The following is an 18,864-nucleotide window of genomic DNA, read 5'->3' as shown; positions in this document are numbered from 1 at the left end:
TACCAGCACTCAAGAACCATAGTGTAGATTCAGAGAAGGCAGACAGGGGGAGATTTCGCAGATCTGTGTTTTGTTGTTGATGTAACCTGGGTGCAATAGAAGAGAGAAATGGGACAACCTGAAGGCAGTTGCAGTAAACATATAAAGTGAAAGAAAAAATGAATGGATATTTGAAATATAACTGGATTAAACATGTTCAAATTAGAATGGGATTTGACCGGAGAGAAGGAGAGTAATAGACTGGAGGAGGTTTGGAGATCATGAAGGACACTGACTACAGTTCCCAACTCTGATGTATTGAAATATGACACAGTAAGTGGTCTCCACTGTAGAAAAAGAGTGATACCAGGAAAGATTCACTTTCATTTAAGGCAAATAGGTAGATGAAATATTCAGAGAAGAATACAATAATATTCATTTTTCTTGGATTTCTTAATCGGTGTAGAGCAGAAGAGAATTGAGAGAATGAAGGAATTATCCAACTTAAACCAAGCACAAATTAATGACAGAGTAATTTTTTTAATTATTAAAAATTAATAATTAATAAAATATTTATTAAAAATTATTTAAAATTGGTCTCTGTTTTTAATTGGGGTAAAATAAGAAATTACTATAGTATTGTGCCTTTAGACAATAATAAAAAATGGAAAAAAATCAAGAACCCTCAAATCTCCAAGTTTCTTATATTTTAGAATTTGGATAAACTTACAAACAAGCAGATGTTATCTTGATAAAGTTGAAAATTATGAATCTCTTCAAGATCTCAAGTTTAGAAATTTCAAAAAGTTGAGTCAAAGGAAACTGACGGAATATGTATAGTGGGATATAATTGCTGAATTATGTATTTATGAGTAGATAATCCCAAAATGCTAAAAAAAATCAGGAATAAAATTATTACTCACTATATCTTTAAGCTGTGAAGAATTATAAAATAAAATTCTATAATAATATTTAGTATTTTTCTTACAAATCTTGGCTTGTATATGGCAAGTGCTTTTTAGATCTACTATATTGAAAAAATTAATTAAGAGTTATAATTTACCAAAACAGCACATTGTACAATTTTTGAAACATATGATATTTGAAAATAGAAATACTGGCTCTAGTTTGTGCTTTATTGGAAAGCAATAGCTCCTGATTTATTGATATAATTTGTATTAAGATGAATTAGGTGTGCTCATTATAGTTGGACTCATCCTAGTGTCAAAGTGTATATAGGCTTTTCACCACATGGCTTTGACAACAATGAGAAGATACTAATTAGGGTGATCATTTTCATAATGTGTCCATGTAAACATTGACAAAGAGGAAGTAAAGGGGCTTGATGAACTTTGCCTATAGTTCTGTTGTTTTTATTTTTCCTGTAGGGTGGTATCAGTTCTTCCTAATGGAATCAAAAGGTAGGATTGAAAATCAGATGACTTGTTGAAATTCTCTTCTTTTGTGATGAGCATTTGTCAGCTATAAAGTGTCTTCTGTTAGGGGCTCCTGGGTGGCTCGGTTGGTTAAGCTTCTAGATCTTGGTTTCAGATCAGTTCATTATCTCATAATTTGTGGGTCTGAGCCCTGCATGGGGCCTGTGGTGACAGTGCAGGGCGTGCTGGGAATTCTCTCTCCTTCTCTCTCTGCCCCTCCCCCACTCACATGAGCTCCTGCAAGTGCACACACACTCTCTCTCTTAAAATAAACAAACTTTTAAATAAATAAATAAATAAATAAATAATAAATAAATAAATAAATAAAATGTCTTCTGTTAGGAGGCAGCTTAATGAGTGACTATTGTAACCCAGATTTCATCCACTTCTGCCATTTATTATATATCTGACCTTGAACAAGTCATTACAATTGCTAGGTTTCAACTTTCTTACATATAAAATGAAGACCGTAGGAGTATAAAAATCAAGATGAAATTCAGAATTTATCAATTATATTATAATACTATTTTTTATCATAAATATAAGAAAAAGTAAAAGCAAACAAGCAAACAACATTTATAATTCCCATACTTCCAGATAGAGAATAAAATACATTTATTTTCACTGAGGCACAGTTTGGCAGTACTCAAGAACACTAATTCCAAAAATCCTAAGAACGAAGAAGCTCAGTCGGTTAAGCATCCAACTTCAGCTCAAGTCATGATCTTGTGGTTCGTGAGTTTGAGACCCATGTCAGGCTCTGTGCTGACAGCTCAGAGCCTGGAGCCTGTTTCAGATTCAGTGTCTCCCTCTCTCTCTCTCTCTCTCTCTCTGTCTCTCTGTTCCTCTCCCACTCATACTCTCTCTCTCTCTCTCTCAAAAATAAATAAACATTAAACAATTTTTTATAAAAAAATCTGAGAATAAAGTGCAAAGCCGTAGGTGGTATATACTATGCAAACGACACTTCCCGAACTGGACTTTCTGAAACATTACACAGTACTCCAGGATTGCCTCCAACTAGTGCGAATGCTTGATATGGTGAAATGAACAGACTGGCTACATCGGATAGCCAGCCTTCCACTTATTGCATTTGACTTTATGCTTAGGCAATAGCAAACACTAGTTCTTCTTTTCTTCCCATTAAGAAGATTAATGGAGTGAAGTTGTCTATCTATTGCACTAGTTCTGGATCCACTTTTGCAAGTCTACTCCCAAAACACAAAAAGTGATCACATGGTAACTCTTGCAAGAGTAAATGAGTTACACTGATTGGAGGTTATATTGACTCCATTTGATTTATGTAGACATCCAATTTAATAAAATATTTATTTCACATCTAAGGAAATACAAACTAAACTACAAAAGTGTGAGAATTACTCTAGCAAGGAGTGATTTTAATTCTGAATTCCTGGACTAGTAACATGCTCTTAAGTCCAATTTTGGTAATGCCTGAAATGGCCTCTGACTTAATAATAAACACTTACCTAGGATGTACTCTGTGAATTATTGAAACCAGTTTATGCACGGCAACTTACTAAATCTTCATAAAAGCCCAATGATGACATTCCCTGCTGTGATTAACAAAATCTCAGTTCCATCTCTGCCACTGTGAATAAATTCTAAGTATCCTTCTCTTTGTACTACTCTCAAATTTCAAAGTCCCATTGGGCATATATGATTGATTTACCCTAAATTATGTGTCTGAAAGCTTAGCTGCAGGTAGTGAGAGATTATCTGTGCCCCATTCACCAAAACTCACATAATAAAGAGTTTTCCCTAAATATGAAGGTAGTTCAGAACTAGCTGGCCAAAAAATGACAGATACCCAGAATAGATCCTATCCTTCTGATTATTCAATAGTTGCATGCCTCTTGCTTTTATAATCATTTTATTGTAAAGGCTCCCATGTAATATAATACTTTCAAGTTTCAGACAGCTGAGAATATTTTCTTACACTGTCAAAAGTGAAACAGCACAAAGTCCCATCACATAGTATCTCTAGCTCAAAATACAGGATCTGTAGGTAATAAACAATGGTTTTGTCATGATCCTATATCCTACAGGATATGTACTAAATTAGGAAATTGAATATGATAAATAAACCCTACTTATAAATGGAGAAATAAGCAAAGCATGCTAACTGTAAGGAAAATATGGCATATTCTTGGGCACCAACCATTGTTTAATAACTTGCTTGTGTTTTAAAAAATCATCGTATCAGGAATCATGTTCCACTCAGTAGAACTGAAATTTTGAGTTCCATACTTGAGGAATGGTAGTAGTAGCAAGATTATATTTCTCATGCAGAATTGCCATCAACATTGGTAGTACTAATAGAAGCATTGTAGTAAAGTTGACTATTTTTTTGCCATTTCGTTTTGAGAGGCAGCCCAAACAGGTTTTCCTCTGAGGTAAATTTTGCAGCATAGTTTTAGATAGTCACCTACAAGTTTAACCTCAAATTTTGTTTCCTCCAATTATCCTACTGATTCTGTTAAATTCTAATATTCTTTAATGAATTCTTTTTTTCTTAAACTGGCCAGCATATTTTAATTTATTATAACTACAAAAATGACTGAAAGACTGTTGACACTGGAAGTGGTTGAAGGTAGTAGACATTCAATGATAGGAATCTAGGATGGGTTATTTAATATGCATGGATCTGAACACCATGAGAAAACTACCATTAGAGAATAGGTCTCTAACAGTCTCTGACACACAATGGCAAAACAGCGCATTGTTATTGTCTGTGTTCTCCTATGTCAAGGAGTTTAGATCTTGATTAAACAGCAGCTGTGATTAAATAAAATGTTGATTATGAAAAATTCTAGGACTGTCATGTCAACTTCCCTTTTTGTAACTGACGTGTGGCCGTAAAGAAGGAGAACAAAACGATCAAAGCGCTCCCCATTCGATAAGTCTTTATCACTTGTAGCAGAAGCTTGAGCAAGAAAATGAGTTAGCAAAATAAAATGTTAATAATACTTACAAACAGACCAGTTGACCTTAGGAAACAGTTGGGAGGAGTAGTAAACTGAGATTTAGAATAAAGTCATAAGATTAAATTATATAAAACAGTTCACTCTGAACCACTAAATCCTACAGAGCTTATTTTTTGCCTGAGGAAGCAACTAATTTCTCCTTGACTTGTTTGAGATCTCTGTAATGAATGCCTAAAGCATTTACCTTACAAGGACAAGGGAATTCTGCTTGTGTCCCATTTTTGCCACCCCTTATTACTTTCAGACCTATAACTAGAATCTGACTCCAACCTTTTCCTCCAGGTTGCACAACTCCTAGAGGAAATGGTTTATATATTAAGTCTCATTTTTTTTTAGTTAATTAATATAGTAAATAGTATGAATTGATTATTGAATGGTAAATTATGTATGCATTCCAGGGATAAACTGAACCTTATATATTTATGGATTTGTTCTGTAAAATTTTGTTAGGAATTTTTGTATCGTGTTTGTAAGGGATATTACTCAGCATTCTCATTCTCAGTGTTCTTGCTCTGTCTTTGGTTTTGATAGCAGTGTAATGCTGGCCTCATAGAATGAGTTGGAAAGTAATTCTTTCTCTACAATTTCCTGGAACTTTGTGTAGAATTAGAATTTTATCTTCCTTAATTTTTGTTTTAATTCACCAGTAAAGGCATTCAATTCAGGAGTTTTCTTTTTGGAATGTCTTAACTACAAATCCAATTTCTTTAATAGACATACAAGCAATATATTTCTTCCTGTTTCTAAGATTTTATTCACTTTAGTGTTTTTGTCAAATTTCTTTGCATAAAGTTGTTTATAATATCTCCAATTATGCTTTTGATATTAATGGAATCTCTAGTAATGTCATTTATCTCATCTCTGATATAAGTACTTTGTTTCTTCTACCTTTTCTTCTAACTATTCTGGCTAGAAATTTATTTCTTTTATTTTTAAAACTTTTGCAAAGAACTATCTTCTGGTTTCATATTTTCTCTGTTTTAAAATTGTTTCCTATTTTATTGATTTTCACTCTGGTCTTTACTATTTTCTTTCTTCTGCTTACATTAGGTGTCATTTGCACTTTATTTTTTACACTCTTAAGGTGGAAGCTGTGGTCATGAATTTGAGACCATTTTTTTTTCAAATAATACATGCATTTAGTTCCACAAATTTTTTTAAGTGTTGAATATGCAATATCCCACAAATTTTGATGTTTTTTAGAAACTCTATTTAGTTTAAAATAGATTTGAGACATGAGTTATTTATAAGCATGTTATATAGTTTCCAAATATAGGAAACTTCCCAGAAAGTTTTGTTAATGATTTCTAATTTCATTTTGTTCAGAGAATATCTAGCCTGAATCTCTTTAAATTTATTGAGACTTGTTTTATAGCCCACAATATCGATTATCTTGTAAATTTTCTATGAGAACATAAATAGAATGTATGTTTTCCTGCCTTTGGATAGAGTATTGAGACAATTAAGTTAATATGTTTAATAGTGTTGCTCAAATCCCATGTATGATTATTGATTTTCCAGCTATTTTCTATTATTGAGATGAGGATATTAAAATCTTTGACTATAGTTGTAGATTTTTCCATTTCTCCTTGACTGTCTTCAATTTTAGTATCATGCATTTTGAAGCTCTATCACTAGTTACATAAACATTTAGGTTTGTAGGTTATCCCTTTATCACTATGAAATGAATTTCTCTAATCCTGGTAATATTCTTTGCTCTGCAGTGTACTGTGTTTTTATCAATATAGCCAAAACAGCTTTCCTTTGATTAATGTTATCATGACATGTAATTTTTTATCCTTTTAATATTGACATGTTTGTATCTTATTATTTAACACTGATCTCTCATAGGCACATATGTCTTGCTATTTTATCCAATCTAGCAATATATGTTATTTTTATCCCATTTACATTTAATGTAATGGTTACATAGTTTGTTTTAAATATAACAATTTCTTGTTCATCTCCGTTTGTCTCATGTGTTCCATGTTCCTTTTTTCTTCCCTTTTAGCCTTTTTTACCCCCACCTTTTTGGTACTGCCTTCTTTTAGTTTAATATTTTTCATGGTTAATAATATTTTATATCTTCAATATACTGTAACTATTGTGTTACTTTAGTGATTATTTTCCTATGTTTTATGTATCTTTAACTTTACCATCTGACTTAATACAATACTTCATATATGTTGTAGGAAACTCAGTAGTTTAATTGCATTTTTTTTTTCCTCCTGGCCCCTACACTATCATTGTCATACATTTATTTCTACACTTTCATAATCTTTACAATACAGTGTTACTGTTTTCTTTAATCATTCAATATCTTGAAAGTGAACTTAAATAAGAAGAAAATTTCTTGTCTCCCTAAAAAAGAAAAAAAACTTCTTTAACATTTCTTTTTTTTTTTTTTTAATTTTTTTTTTCAACGTTTATTTATTTTTGGGACAGAGAGAGACAGAGCATGAACGGGGGAGGGGCAGAGAGAGAGGGAGACACAGAATCGGAAACAGTCTAACATTTCTTAACAGTTCTTGTAATTTAAGCCTGCTGGTGACAAAGTTTTTAAACATCCTTTTGCCTTTTTTGTCCTTATTTTGGGTTTATTATTAAAGATATTTTGCTAGGTATATAGTTTCTAGGCTGAGAGATTTTATGTTTTTTTTTTTATTTTTTCATTTCTTTAAAGATGTTGTTCAACTATTTTATTGCTTTGTGGTTACCATTAGGTTTGTATATAACATCTTCTGCATGTAGCAATCTATACTAAGTTGATGGTCATTTAAGTTTGAGCCAATTCTTAACCCCTCTCCTCCCCACATTTTAGGTATATGGTGCATATTTTACATTATTTTCTTTTGTGAGTTCCTTGATGCACTTTTTATAGAAATATTCATCTTTATTGCTTTTGTGTTTCCTATCTTCATACTGTCATTTTTGGTCTTTCCTTTCTACTCAATGAGTCTTTTTGAATATTTCTTTCAGGGTTGGTTTAATGGTCATGAACTCCTTTAGTTTTTATTTGTCTGGGAAACTATTTCTTCTATTCTCCTTTCTGGCTTGGAAAGTTTCTGCTGAAAAATCTGCTGATAACCTTATGGGATTCCTTTGCATGTACTCTCTTCTTTTGTCTTGCTGCCTTTAATATTTTTTTCTTTATCATTGTGTTTTGCCATTTTAATTATAATATATCTTGATGTTCATCTACTTTTGTTGATTTTTGGAGGGTTTTCTGTGCCTCCTGGATCTGCATATTTGCTTCTTTCCCCAGATTAGTCAAGTTTTCAGCTATTATCTCTTCAAATAAATTCTCTTCCCCCTTTCTCTCTCTTTTCTTTTGTGAGCCTCCTATAATATGAATGTGATTACATCTAATGGAGTCACTGAATTCCCTAAGTCTGTTCTCATTTTGCATAACTCTTTTTTCTCTCTTTTTTTCAGCTTACTTACTTTCCATTACTCTTTCTTTAAGGTCATTAATTCATTAGATCAAGCATATTTCTCACGTTGCATATTGATCCCTTTATCTCTGCCATATTATTCCTTATTTCTATGTTAATGGTCTCACAGATGTCCATCAGGCATGTTACTTATATCTGTTTTGCTTATATCTCTGGCTGTGGCCTTGTTCTGTTCTTTCATTTGGGACAAATGCCTCTGTCTACTCATTTTGCCTTAAGTCTCTGCTCCTGTTTCTGTGTGTTAGGAAAGTAGCTATGTCTCCTGTTCTTGAAGGTAATGGCTTTATTATGAAGAGGTCTGGTAGTGCCCTGTCATATAATATTCCCTGTTCCCCAGGGTCTGGTGCTTCCATGACTGTCTCCAGTGTGTGCTGCATGTGCTCTGCTGTTTTGTCCTGGTCAGTTGTCCTTCAGGCCAGTCATCTGCAAAGCTCTCTTTGCTTGCTGTAGGACTGTTTGGTCCCTGGCTTGAATGGGTCAGTTTTAACTAGGTGTGCTCTGATCTGCTTACGTAATGAGACCTGTTGCTGCTGCTGCTGCTGGAACCAAGGCCTCACAAAACTAGACGCAGTGTTGACAGGGATTAGGACCAGTCTTCTGGGGGAGGGGGCCTGCTGCACTGGGACTGAAGCAAGTATGATTGGGAAAGGTGGTTCTTCTGGAGCAGAGTGTAGGGAGAGGGTTGGTGTAAGTTAGGTAGCGAGTGTCAGTGCTGCACTGATTCCTGCAGGTGGCTCTGTGCTTATGCTGAGGGATGGGTTCCTGGAGGGATCTCTCTATGAACACTACTTCTGTGGGACATGCTCTATAATGATCAACTAATTTCCTCATTGTATGTGCAAGCTCTTCATATAGTGTTTCCACATTGTATGTCAACAGTCTGTTTGCCCAGTCTTTTCTCCAAGAGCAGCCCCAATATCCTCTGAGCTCTCCCAGAACCAAGCATACTGGCCTTAAAAACTCTAGGCTTTAAGTCCCTCTGGTTGAAAGAACTCATCAATGTGGACCCTCTCTCACTTTCCAAGCCAATTGCTATGAGGATTTTTTTTCCCCGTGACCTCCTCTGTGTGCTAGTTTTTCTCTCACCCTTCTCTGTGAACAGTGCTCCCTTACCACTGTAGGGGCCACAATCTGTTTCTCTCCCAGACTGCATCTCTGCACGTCTTACCTTCTTGCATGTGGCCTTGTCTCTACCTTTAGCTGTGGAGTTTGTTTGGCCAGTCTTCAGATCAATTTCTGGAGTACTTAGGATGATTTAATAGTTATCTAGTTGTATTTGTGGGATGAGGTGAGCCTAGGGTCATCCTACTCTGCTGCCATCTTCTCCTCCCAACTGTTTTATCGTTTGCATTATTTCCAGCAAACTATCTTTGTTCTGCTAAATATAATGTGTATTTCCCTCTGTGTACCTTTAAGACTTTCTCTTTATCACTGGTCCAGTTTAATTTATGAGTTACCTAGATTTTAAACATTAGATATTCAACACCCGTTCTGAAATATCCTAGGTCAAATATTCCACTTGTAATTAAAACTGATGACATTTTTACAGTATAATTGTGTCCCCAAAATGTTCATTCTTATCTTAATATTACTGTGTACTTATTGTAATTCTTTTAATGGCTCCTTAGAAACTATTAGGATTAAGTTTACTATCTGAAGCACTCACTGTTCAAACCATTAACTCATGGTGCAAAGATGATTTAGTAACTAATGCTTCACATTTCACTTAGCTGGATTGTTTTTCTGCATTGTGCTTGGAGTTAGTTGAGATATTTGGAACTGTTAAAATTTTTGAATAGTTTAATCAATCTGGAAATTTTTATGTCATTATTTCTTCAAATATTCTTTTCTGCCACTTCCCTTTCCCCATCTCAGCCAAATATCATGCTTCCAATTGCAATTATAAATTTTTTTTAAAAATTGTCCCAAAGCTCACTAGTGTTCTGTTCATTTTGTTTTTTATTATTATGTTTTAAATTAATTTATTTATTTTGAGAGAGATAGAGACAGCACGGGTGGGGGAGGGGCAGAGAGAGAGGTGGAGAGTGAGAATACCAAGCAAGTGCTGTGCTGCCAGTGCAGAGTCCAATGTATGGCTGGAACCCATGAAATGGTGAGATCATGACCTGAGCTGAAACCAAGAGTCAGACGCTAAACTGACTGAGCTATTTTGGTGCCCCTGTTCATTTTTAAATTATATATTTTTCCCTGTGTGTTCCAATTTTGCATAATTTCTATTGCTGTGTCTACGAATTCACTAATCATTTGTTCTGCAATGTATAGTCTGCAGTTAATAACATCCAATGCATTTTTCATCTCAGACATTGTCGTTTTCACCTCTAGAAGTTTGGCTATATTTTTATGTCTTTTCTGTCACTAGTTACATATTCAATTTTTCCTGTAGCTTTTTGAACATATGGAATACAGTTGTAATAACTGCTTTAATGTTCTTGTCTGCCAATTCTAACATCTGGGTCAGTTTCAATTGATTTCATTTTCTCCTCATTATGGATTGCATTCTCCTGCCTGTCTGAATGGCTGATAATTTTTTATTGGACATCAGGCATTGTTAATTTTACCTTGTTGGATGCTGGATATTTTTGTAATCCTATATTCTCAATCTTTGTTCTTGGACTCATTTATGATACTAAAAAATGGTTTGAGGATTTTGAGCCTTATATTTAAGATTTGTTAAGGTCTGGAGCAGTGCTCAGTCTAGCTAATTATTCCCTAGCACAGAGGCAAGAGTCTTCTGAATACAAATGTTCAATGAATTATGAGGGTTTCCAATCTGGGTGATGGAAATAGAGTTTATTCCCAGCCCTGGGTGAGCTCAAGTTACTGTATTCTAATCCTTTTAGGTGGTTCATTTCCAAGCCTCAGGTAGTTTTTCACATTCTTTCACTGATCAGTAGTCTGATGAACACTTGAGGGATCCCTCTACAGATCTCTGGAACTCTCTCTGTGCAGCTTTGTTATCCCAGTACTCTATCATCTACTGACAATCTAGCTACCTTGTTTTCCCTGGACTATGAGATCTGTGTCTTCAACATAGGAAGTCTGCCTAGCTCTACCTGGGTTTCTCCTTCTCGCTTTGTAACCTGGAAGTTCCCTCAAATAAGTAACCTTAGGCAATTTTAGGGTTTACCTCATTTTCTGTATCTCAAAAGTCTCCATTTTCTGTTGCCTCATGCCCAATATCTTGAAAAGCATTGTGTTATTTATTTAGTTCAGTTTTTTCGTTTCTCTTAGATAGGAAGATAAACCCAATTATATTAATTACATATAACTTATACTTTAATAACTAGCATAATCCCCATGTTGCTTTTCCAATTCATGGAGTGAGAGAAAGTTTGAACACTGAAAGTTCCTGGAATTTACCCTACCTTTCAAAATTGATGCTAAAAACAGTGTTATACTCCTGGGGAAATCAATGACTAACACCATCATCAAAACTTTAAAGATGCAAGACTTAGGATCTCTATTACATTCTCCTTTAAATCAACTAGTACAGGAGATGATTATTCTTAGTATATACCAGGCAGTTATTTTAAGCTTAATCAGTTATTTACTCCAATTGCATATCAACACAGATCCCAGGACCTATTATGTATGCATTTATGGATCTTTCAAACACTACAGCAGTAATAGCATTCTAATAGGACTTGGTGACTCAGAATTACCAGTTATCATGGAGGTCTTTTAAGTTATATTTATGAATAGGGAGATAAATCCTGGAGCCTGATACCTCTGTAAAGTTTCTAGTGTCTAATAGTTTGAACATGTAAGTTAGTTACCTTCAGGTGTAAAAAAAAAATGGTGCATTTGAAAACTACATGCTAGGTATGTCTCTTTGGATTTGAGAAGTTACATACACCACTTTCGATATACTGTTCAGAACAGACTCATTTATCGAGTTGACCCTAAAATCTGCCAACTTTGGGAAAACCTAGAGCAAGATATAGCTCTTCAGATGGTCCAGGCTGCAGTGTTCTTCCACCTGGGCCTTTTATAGTTTAATAGCACTTCTATATGTATAAGTTGGAGGCACTTCATTTGTGCGTGTGTTTTGAACAAGAAGACATGTAATCAAGACATGTAAAGGCATAATTGTTTGAAAAAAATGGTTAAAAGAAAAGGTCAGGAGTGAAACACAGGGGAAAAAAGACACAGAAAACAAAGTTAGAGGATGCATCAAGAAAATGAAAAATAGAGAGACGGTGGATTTTTCTGGATGCACATTCCAGTCTAAGTCATGCTCCAAAACTGAACTCCATCTGCCCATCTTAGTTTTCTGGAACAAAGTCCCACTCATTCAAACCCACCCATCCTCCACAAACAATTCCTTTTCCCCAGACATTCTTACCTCCCACACTTACAGCAGCATCACATATCACTTGGAATTTGTAGTGATTTTTTATTTTTCACATCACTAAAACATTTTCCTCTTAACCAACAGGATAATCACTTTTCTCTCTGCCAAATTATGTACTTCTATTTCTCATCATGAAGGAAATAAAATCCAGGTTGGGAAACTTGACAGCACTTGCATCATCTCCAGGCAGCACATCCAAAATGTGTATCTGTGGACTCTAAGGGAAGGGCAATACAATTAGGATTTTTTAAATGAAAGTCAATAAATGAAAAAGTTTAAACATAAAATCCATTTGTTTTTTAATGATACCATACTAGAACTATTTTAGGCGGGGGGGCATCTTTGTCTTAAAGAGGTATTCTTTGGAAAAATAGCTGTTTTAAAAATTTTTATTTAGTTTTCAGAGAGAGAGAGAGAGAGAGAGAGACAGCGTGAGGGGGGGTGGGGGCAGAGAGAGAGGGAGACACAGAATCTGAAACAGGCTCCAGGCTCTGAGTGGTCAGCACAGAGCCTGATGCGGGGCTTGAACCCACGAACCGTGAGATCATGACCTGAGCCGAGGTCAGAGGCTTAACTGACTGAGCCATCCAGGTGCCCCAAAAATAGCTTTCTTAAAAGGATCTTGGATATCTTTTTTTAATATATGCTAAATGCATACCCAATAAGTATATCTAACCTTTCAGGTATAAATAAACATAAAACTTTATAATGACCTGTTCTATGGTATTTTTAAAATTTAAATATCAGAACTTCTTTAAAAAAAAATTAGGATCATCTGGAGTGCCTGGGTAACTCAGTCAGTTGAGCATCCAACTCTTGATTTTGGCTCAGGTCTTGATCCCAGCCTCATGGGATGGAGCCTCACTTCTGGCTCCACACTGAGCATGGAGCCTGCTTGAGATCCTCTCTCTCCCTCTCCCTTTGCCCCTCTCCCCCGTGTGCATGCTTTCTCTCTAAAATAAAAAAAAAATATCACCACTCAGTAGCTATAATATTGGTAATATTCACATTCTTAACTTTAAATTGTAATGCCTTTTTATACAACATGATGAGATCTTGATCTCATAGCCTTGTTTTTAGTGTTAACACTTTTAACATTACATAATGAAACACATAAAATGTAATATTTTTGCTCATAACATTACATGATGAAAAAACAGGGTACAATATCTTTTTATTCATAGGATAAAAATTTCAATAAAGTAGATGTACACCCACTCTTCTGAAAGTGTAGTTTCATAAGTATTTATCGAGTATTGCTGTCCATTTACTTTGTCATTAAATGTCATGGAAAAAGTACTTGTTTGCAAATATCTAGAATTCTGTTGTACAGAGACCTGAATTTATTGCTATATGATTTTTTTCAAAATAGGCTTTCTGCTTCTATACATTAGTTTTTCCAAGAGTATGTAATTCTCATAACTTATCCCAAAGAGTTGGGCAGATCAGAGTTATCTGATGCCAGATATCTGGCATCCTTTTTGTTGTTGTTTATGATTAGAGCAAACTATATAAACAATTCTGTGTATAGCAATGGGAGTCTGCAGTGCCTACGTGACAGATTATAAATTGCTTGACTTTGAATCTAGCTCATGATGACTAATCAAAATAAAAAATTACTAAAGTTGTGATTCTCTTTTCTCCTTCATCACCTTTTTTTCTTCCTCCTTCTCTCCTTGCCCTTTTGGCAATCACCATCATTATTATTCTCAATATTGTTATCATCCTCTTTGTCATTCCTTATTTATTTGCAATATTATGAAAATAATGACATGATGATAATGCATCTACCTGTACTTTCTAAACATAAGATATATGGGCTGTGATTATTAGTAATCCTATCGGAACTATGCATGAGAGGAAATAAGAACCATTGCAAGAGGCTTGAAGTTTCTGAGGGATGGAAGGGAACAGGTGGAAATCCAACTGCTCCTTGGGGAACACTAAGGTATCTTTATATAAAATGCAGCACATTGGATGAATAATGTACACTTTTCCAAAAACATTTTATGAGAAACATGTTTATCTGATTTTCTGTATCTGGATATCTGTATATGATTGAAATGCCAGAGAAGTCCACTATACTTAGATAACTCTCTTTAATAATGATGTGTTGGGATTCTTGGTAATTTATAAGTATGTTAGCTAATCAAGCATGAGTAAACCATACATAGAACTAATGTAAATATACAGAAACTATAAAAATATATACAGAAACTATAAATGATATGTCAAAATCCTGCATTAATATTATTATTGTTATTTGAACTGCTGTATTTATTGAGGATACATTTTTTTATCTTTCTGTAGTTGACAAAAATTCATATTTTAAATACAAAATGCAGTATTCTCCTAATTATTCTACCAGAAGTCTATGTATATACTAGAAACCCAGGAGGTACAATGGCTCTAGTACAAAATGTGTTTGGCACAGGGATGTCTGGAATTCCTTTAGGAAATACTTTCTAGGACTGATGAGAATTATTTTTTAACTCACCTAGTTTTGATGGAAATAAGATTATCTTCCACATTTGGTGTTTGGTCACTGGGTTACCAAATTTGGCTGTACATCAAGATCACTGGAGTAGTATTTTAAAACACAGATTCCTGCATCTCAACTCAGAGATTTCTAATTCTGTAAGTCTGGGATAGGGCCCATAATCAGTGAACTTTAAATTTTTTTTTCATGTAATTTTACTAACTAGTAGGAGCCAAGTATCAAAAAAACAGCTCCAAAAGTCAATTACTTTTTACAAATAAGCCCTTTCATATATGATTGCTTCTCATGCCTACATTAAAATGATCCCTTATTCCAGACATAGTCTATTTGCCCTTTGATGGCATTTGGTTATTTCACACAATTATGCTCGGGTAATTGTGGATTACACCTGAAATCTGATTTCTTAAGAATATCCTATTTCTGGGGCGCCTGGGTGGCGCAGTCGGTTGGGCGTCCGACTTCAGCCAGGTCACGATCTCGCGGTCCGTGGGTTCGAGCCCCGCGTCAGGCTCTGGGCTGATGGCTCAGAGCCTGGAGCCTGTTTCCGATTCTGTGTCTCCCTCTCTCTCTGACCCTCCCCCGTTCATGCTCTGTCTCTCTCTGTCCCAAAAATAAATAAAAACGTTGAAAAAAAAATTAAAAAAAAAAAAAAAAAAGAATATCCTATTTCTGCATGTATGGCTATGGATTTACTGGGGAGTGTTTTCTCAAGAAAAGACATAGATAATATAGCTAATGTTTTTTCAGATGAATTAGGAAGAATTACTTATCAAAAAATAGACACAGAAGTGGCTTAACTGCATCCCAAGAAAATTATTTTGTTCTAAGCTAGACAAAGTTACTCAAGTGATCTATTACACTGATCTGATTTTTTTTTTAAAAAAGAAACATTATTTGAAGCAGCAAAAACAAAAATGTTTTTACGTTTGATTTACCCAAAGTGATGTACTGGTAAACCTTGATACAGTACATAAAGAAGCAACTCATGCTTGTATTTAGCTTTCTGCTTAGAACTTCAGAATTTTGGAAGGGCTGAGATATCGGTCTGACATGGTCAATGGTTTGGTCACAATATCAGAGATCAGACATGTGGTTGCCTCAAGGGTTTCAGTCCCTGCCAAAGGACACTGTTAAGAGTTTTAACTGGGTGGGCAGCCAGGGAGACAGATGATATCCACATGTAGACTGTCACCAATAACACAGACAGCAGTGTAGAACTCCTGCTCATGAGCCAGTGTCATCGCTGGTCCTGAGAGAAGCTTATTTCGTTGACAACAGCCCTGGACTGAAGCAAAGAAAAGCTGTCTTCAGTTACTTGCAAAGAGTGTGGCCCTCTTTATGACATTAACTTTTTCCCTTAAAACTGAGGGTTGCAGATGACAGATTCTGTCTAGCTCTGGCAAGGACACATTTCATCACGGGGCAGCGTTCTCTTAGTGTATTGAAGACTCCCTGGGGTAATATTTATCCCATAGCTTAGAATCTGTGGAATGGCTCTCTTAGACTTCTTGATAGATGCTACTCCTTTGTTGTATTACCTAGGATTATAGCAGAGGGTTTGTTCAGATGTCAAGAAGGCCTGTAGACTATGCTTTGACACCAAGATAAGCCAAGAAAAGTGTAAAATTGCCAGATAAATCACTTTGAAATATAATTTGATTGAATGTACGTTGTTTACCATGATTACTGCTTCTACTCTCAGCACGGGTCATTGTGTGTAGTCTATACATTAGCACCTCAAGATGGTTTTTTTTTTTTTTTTTTTTTTTTTTTTTAATTTTTTTTTCAACGTTTATTCATTTTTGGGACAGAGAGAGACAGAGCATGAACGGGGGAGGGGCAGAGAGAGAAGGAGAAACAGAATCGGAAACAGGCTCCAGGCTCTGAGCCATCAGCCCACAGCCTGACGCGGGGCTCGAACTCACAGACCGCGAGATCGTGACCTGGCTGAAGTCGGACGCTTAACCGACTACGCCACCCAGGCGCCCCTCAAGATGGTTTTTTGATGCTGCAAAAGCAATTAAATTCCCACAATAAGTTCTCCAAAACTATAAACGTGTTCAGTAACAAAAGCCAAATGAAATATTACAAGGGTCTAAATATGTAAATAGGTAGCCCACTCCTCATTATGGTATTTTAAGAACACCCATAGATTTCTTAGAACTCTAAAAAAAAAAAACAACAACCATGATTCTTGAACAAAGTAACAAGTAGGAAAAGTTTACCACCTGCCTCTGTTTCTCTACCATATTTGACTATTTTTCTCTCTCTCAGAATTGTCTGTCTCAGGTGGGTGGATTATTACTTTCTCCTTAGAGTGTGTACAGATACATATATGTGTGCATAGATATCATCCATATGTCATTGTTTTTCACATTATTTGCAATTTAAAAACAAAAATAAAATTAATTTCTTTGCGGCACTGGCAAAAGCATCCTTCATCATTTTCAAGACTTTACAATAATAAGTAATGTCCAAATTACGGCTTCTCTCATGACTGCTAACTTACTGAATATCACTTTTACTTGATGGGAAATTAATATGCATATAATGCCACAAGCCCCTGGTTGAAAAGGACCTAGGTGTAAAATGGATTCGCTTTCATTTCCTCCCCTGTGGTACTGATTTTGATTGTGGAACAGAAGGTATGAATTTATAACATGATGTGTGATTAAGTAACAGCTGTCAGTAATTGGATGCAGCAAAGTTCCTAATGAAACCTTTAAGTCATGAAATATTTACCTGATTTTTGTTTCACTACAAAGACTGAAAATCAATGTAGGTTATTAAAACATCTGGCTCAAGTTTTGAGTTTTTGCAATCCTGAAAACTCTACCTCAAATAGTTGTTTCTATAAGGGGAGACCACTTGATTTTTTTGTGTGTGTTCATGAATTTGTGGATTAGAGTTGCTTTTCTCCACAATGATAGAATGTTATGTTAATATGTTTTATATTGAGATATTTGCACTTCCCTGAAACATATACCCAGATGATTGAAATTATTTTTTTCTAGGAATGAATCTTTGTGAATGAAATAGCACATCAGCTTTCAAAGGTTTAAAAAATATACACTAGATACGATTTTTCTACTATAAAACCATTAAATTGTAAAATCTTCTTTCTCCAGTGAAGAGAGGATCTTGCCTAATGTTTTAAAAGCTGTTAAAATTTACCCAAATAAGAGACTAATTTTAGGAAGTATATGTTACTATTAAATGAAATGTTCACAGATCCAAATTCTTCATTGAATGCCTAAATAATACTTTCACATTTCTGTTTTATTTCTCTTAAAAAGGAAGACTATTACCTGAGTCAGAATCAGAGATATCAAGATAGTATAAAGTTTTCCAAAACCAGATAAATATTATTGTCCCCAGCTTGGAGGTGAAAAGTCCAGAGTAAGGAAATAAACAGAATATCAAAACTGAGGTGTCCAGACTTTTAAAGAAGTCTGGGTATGACAAATGACACAAGCATAGCAACCTCACGTTGTGTTAAAAATCGATGTTACATTCCTCAACCGATTTGCCTTAATAACCCATTGCACAAGTGAGTAAACATGCATATTCCACATGGACCCATTATCTTTTGGCTTCTGGAACAAGAACTTTCCAAAAGTCATTTTTACGTGAGAATAACATTCAGATGAAAGTGCTTTCACAACATAACAGTGCCCTTCCATCTCAGAACTGTAGTTATTAAGATGACAGAAGCTTGGCTCGGATAAAGACATCCATCCATCCACGGAGAGACTTTTAAAAGAGATATTAAAATAGTTGTCAAAAAGTCATCTACGTGTAAACAGTTTCCCTTGTCTTATGCAGCAGGAAAAAAAACAAGTTTATGGGCTAAAGACAGGTTTAAAACTATTGACTGAGGAGGGTGCTAAACTCAGTGCAAATGGAGATAGGCCACTGGCAAGAGGTTATGCACACAAAGTGTGACTTAAATGTAATATAATCAGATTTAGTTCTTTGTCCTCGAGGGCTCTAATTTTATAGTTAGACAACTCAAAGTGGGACCTATTTTATATAGCAGTAAAATAATGGATTGGATAAGAATAGGTTTAATTGCCAGGCAAAGCTATTTAATTTAGCTACAAACTGTTATGAA

The sequence above is a fragment of the Lynx canadensis genome, chromosome A1, assembly GCF_007474595.2.
Source record: "Lynx canadensis isolate LIC74 chromosome A1, mLynCan4.pri.v2, whole genome shotgun sequence".
NCBI lineage: Eukaryota > Metazoa > Chordata > Mammalia > Carnivora > Felidae > Lynx > Lynx canadensis.
The sequence above is the reverse complement of the archived record's forward strand: the minus strand, read 5'-3'. Positions refer to the sequence as shown.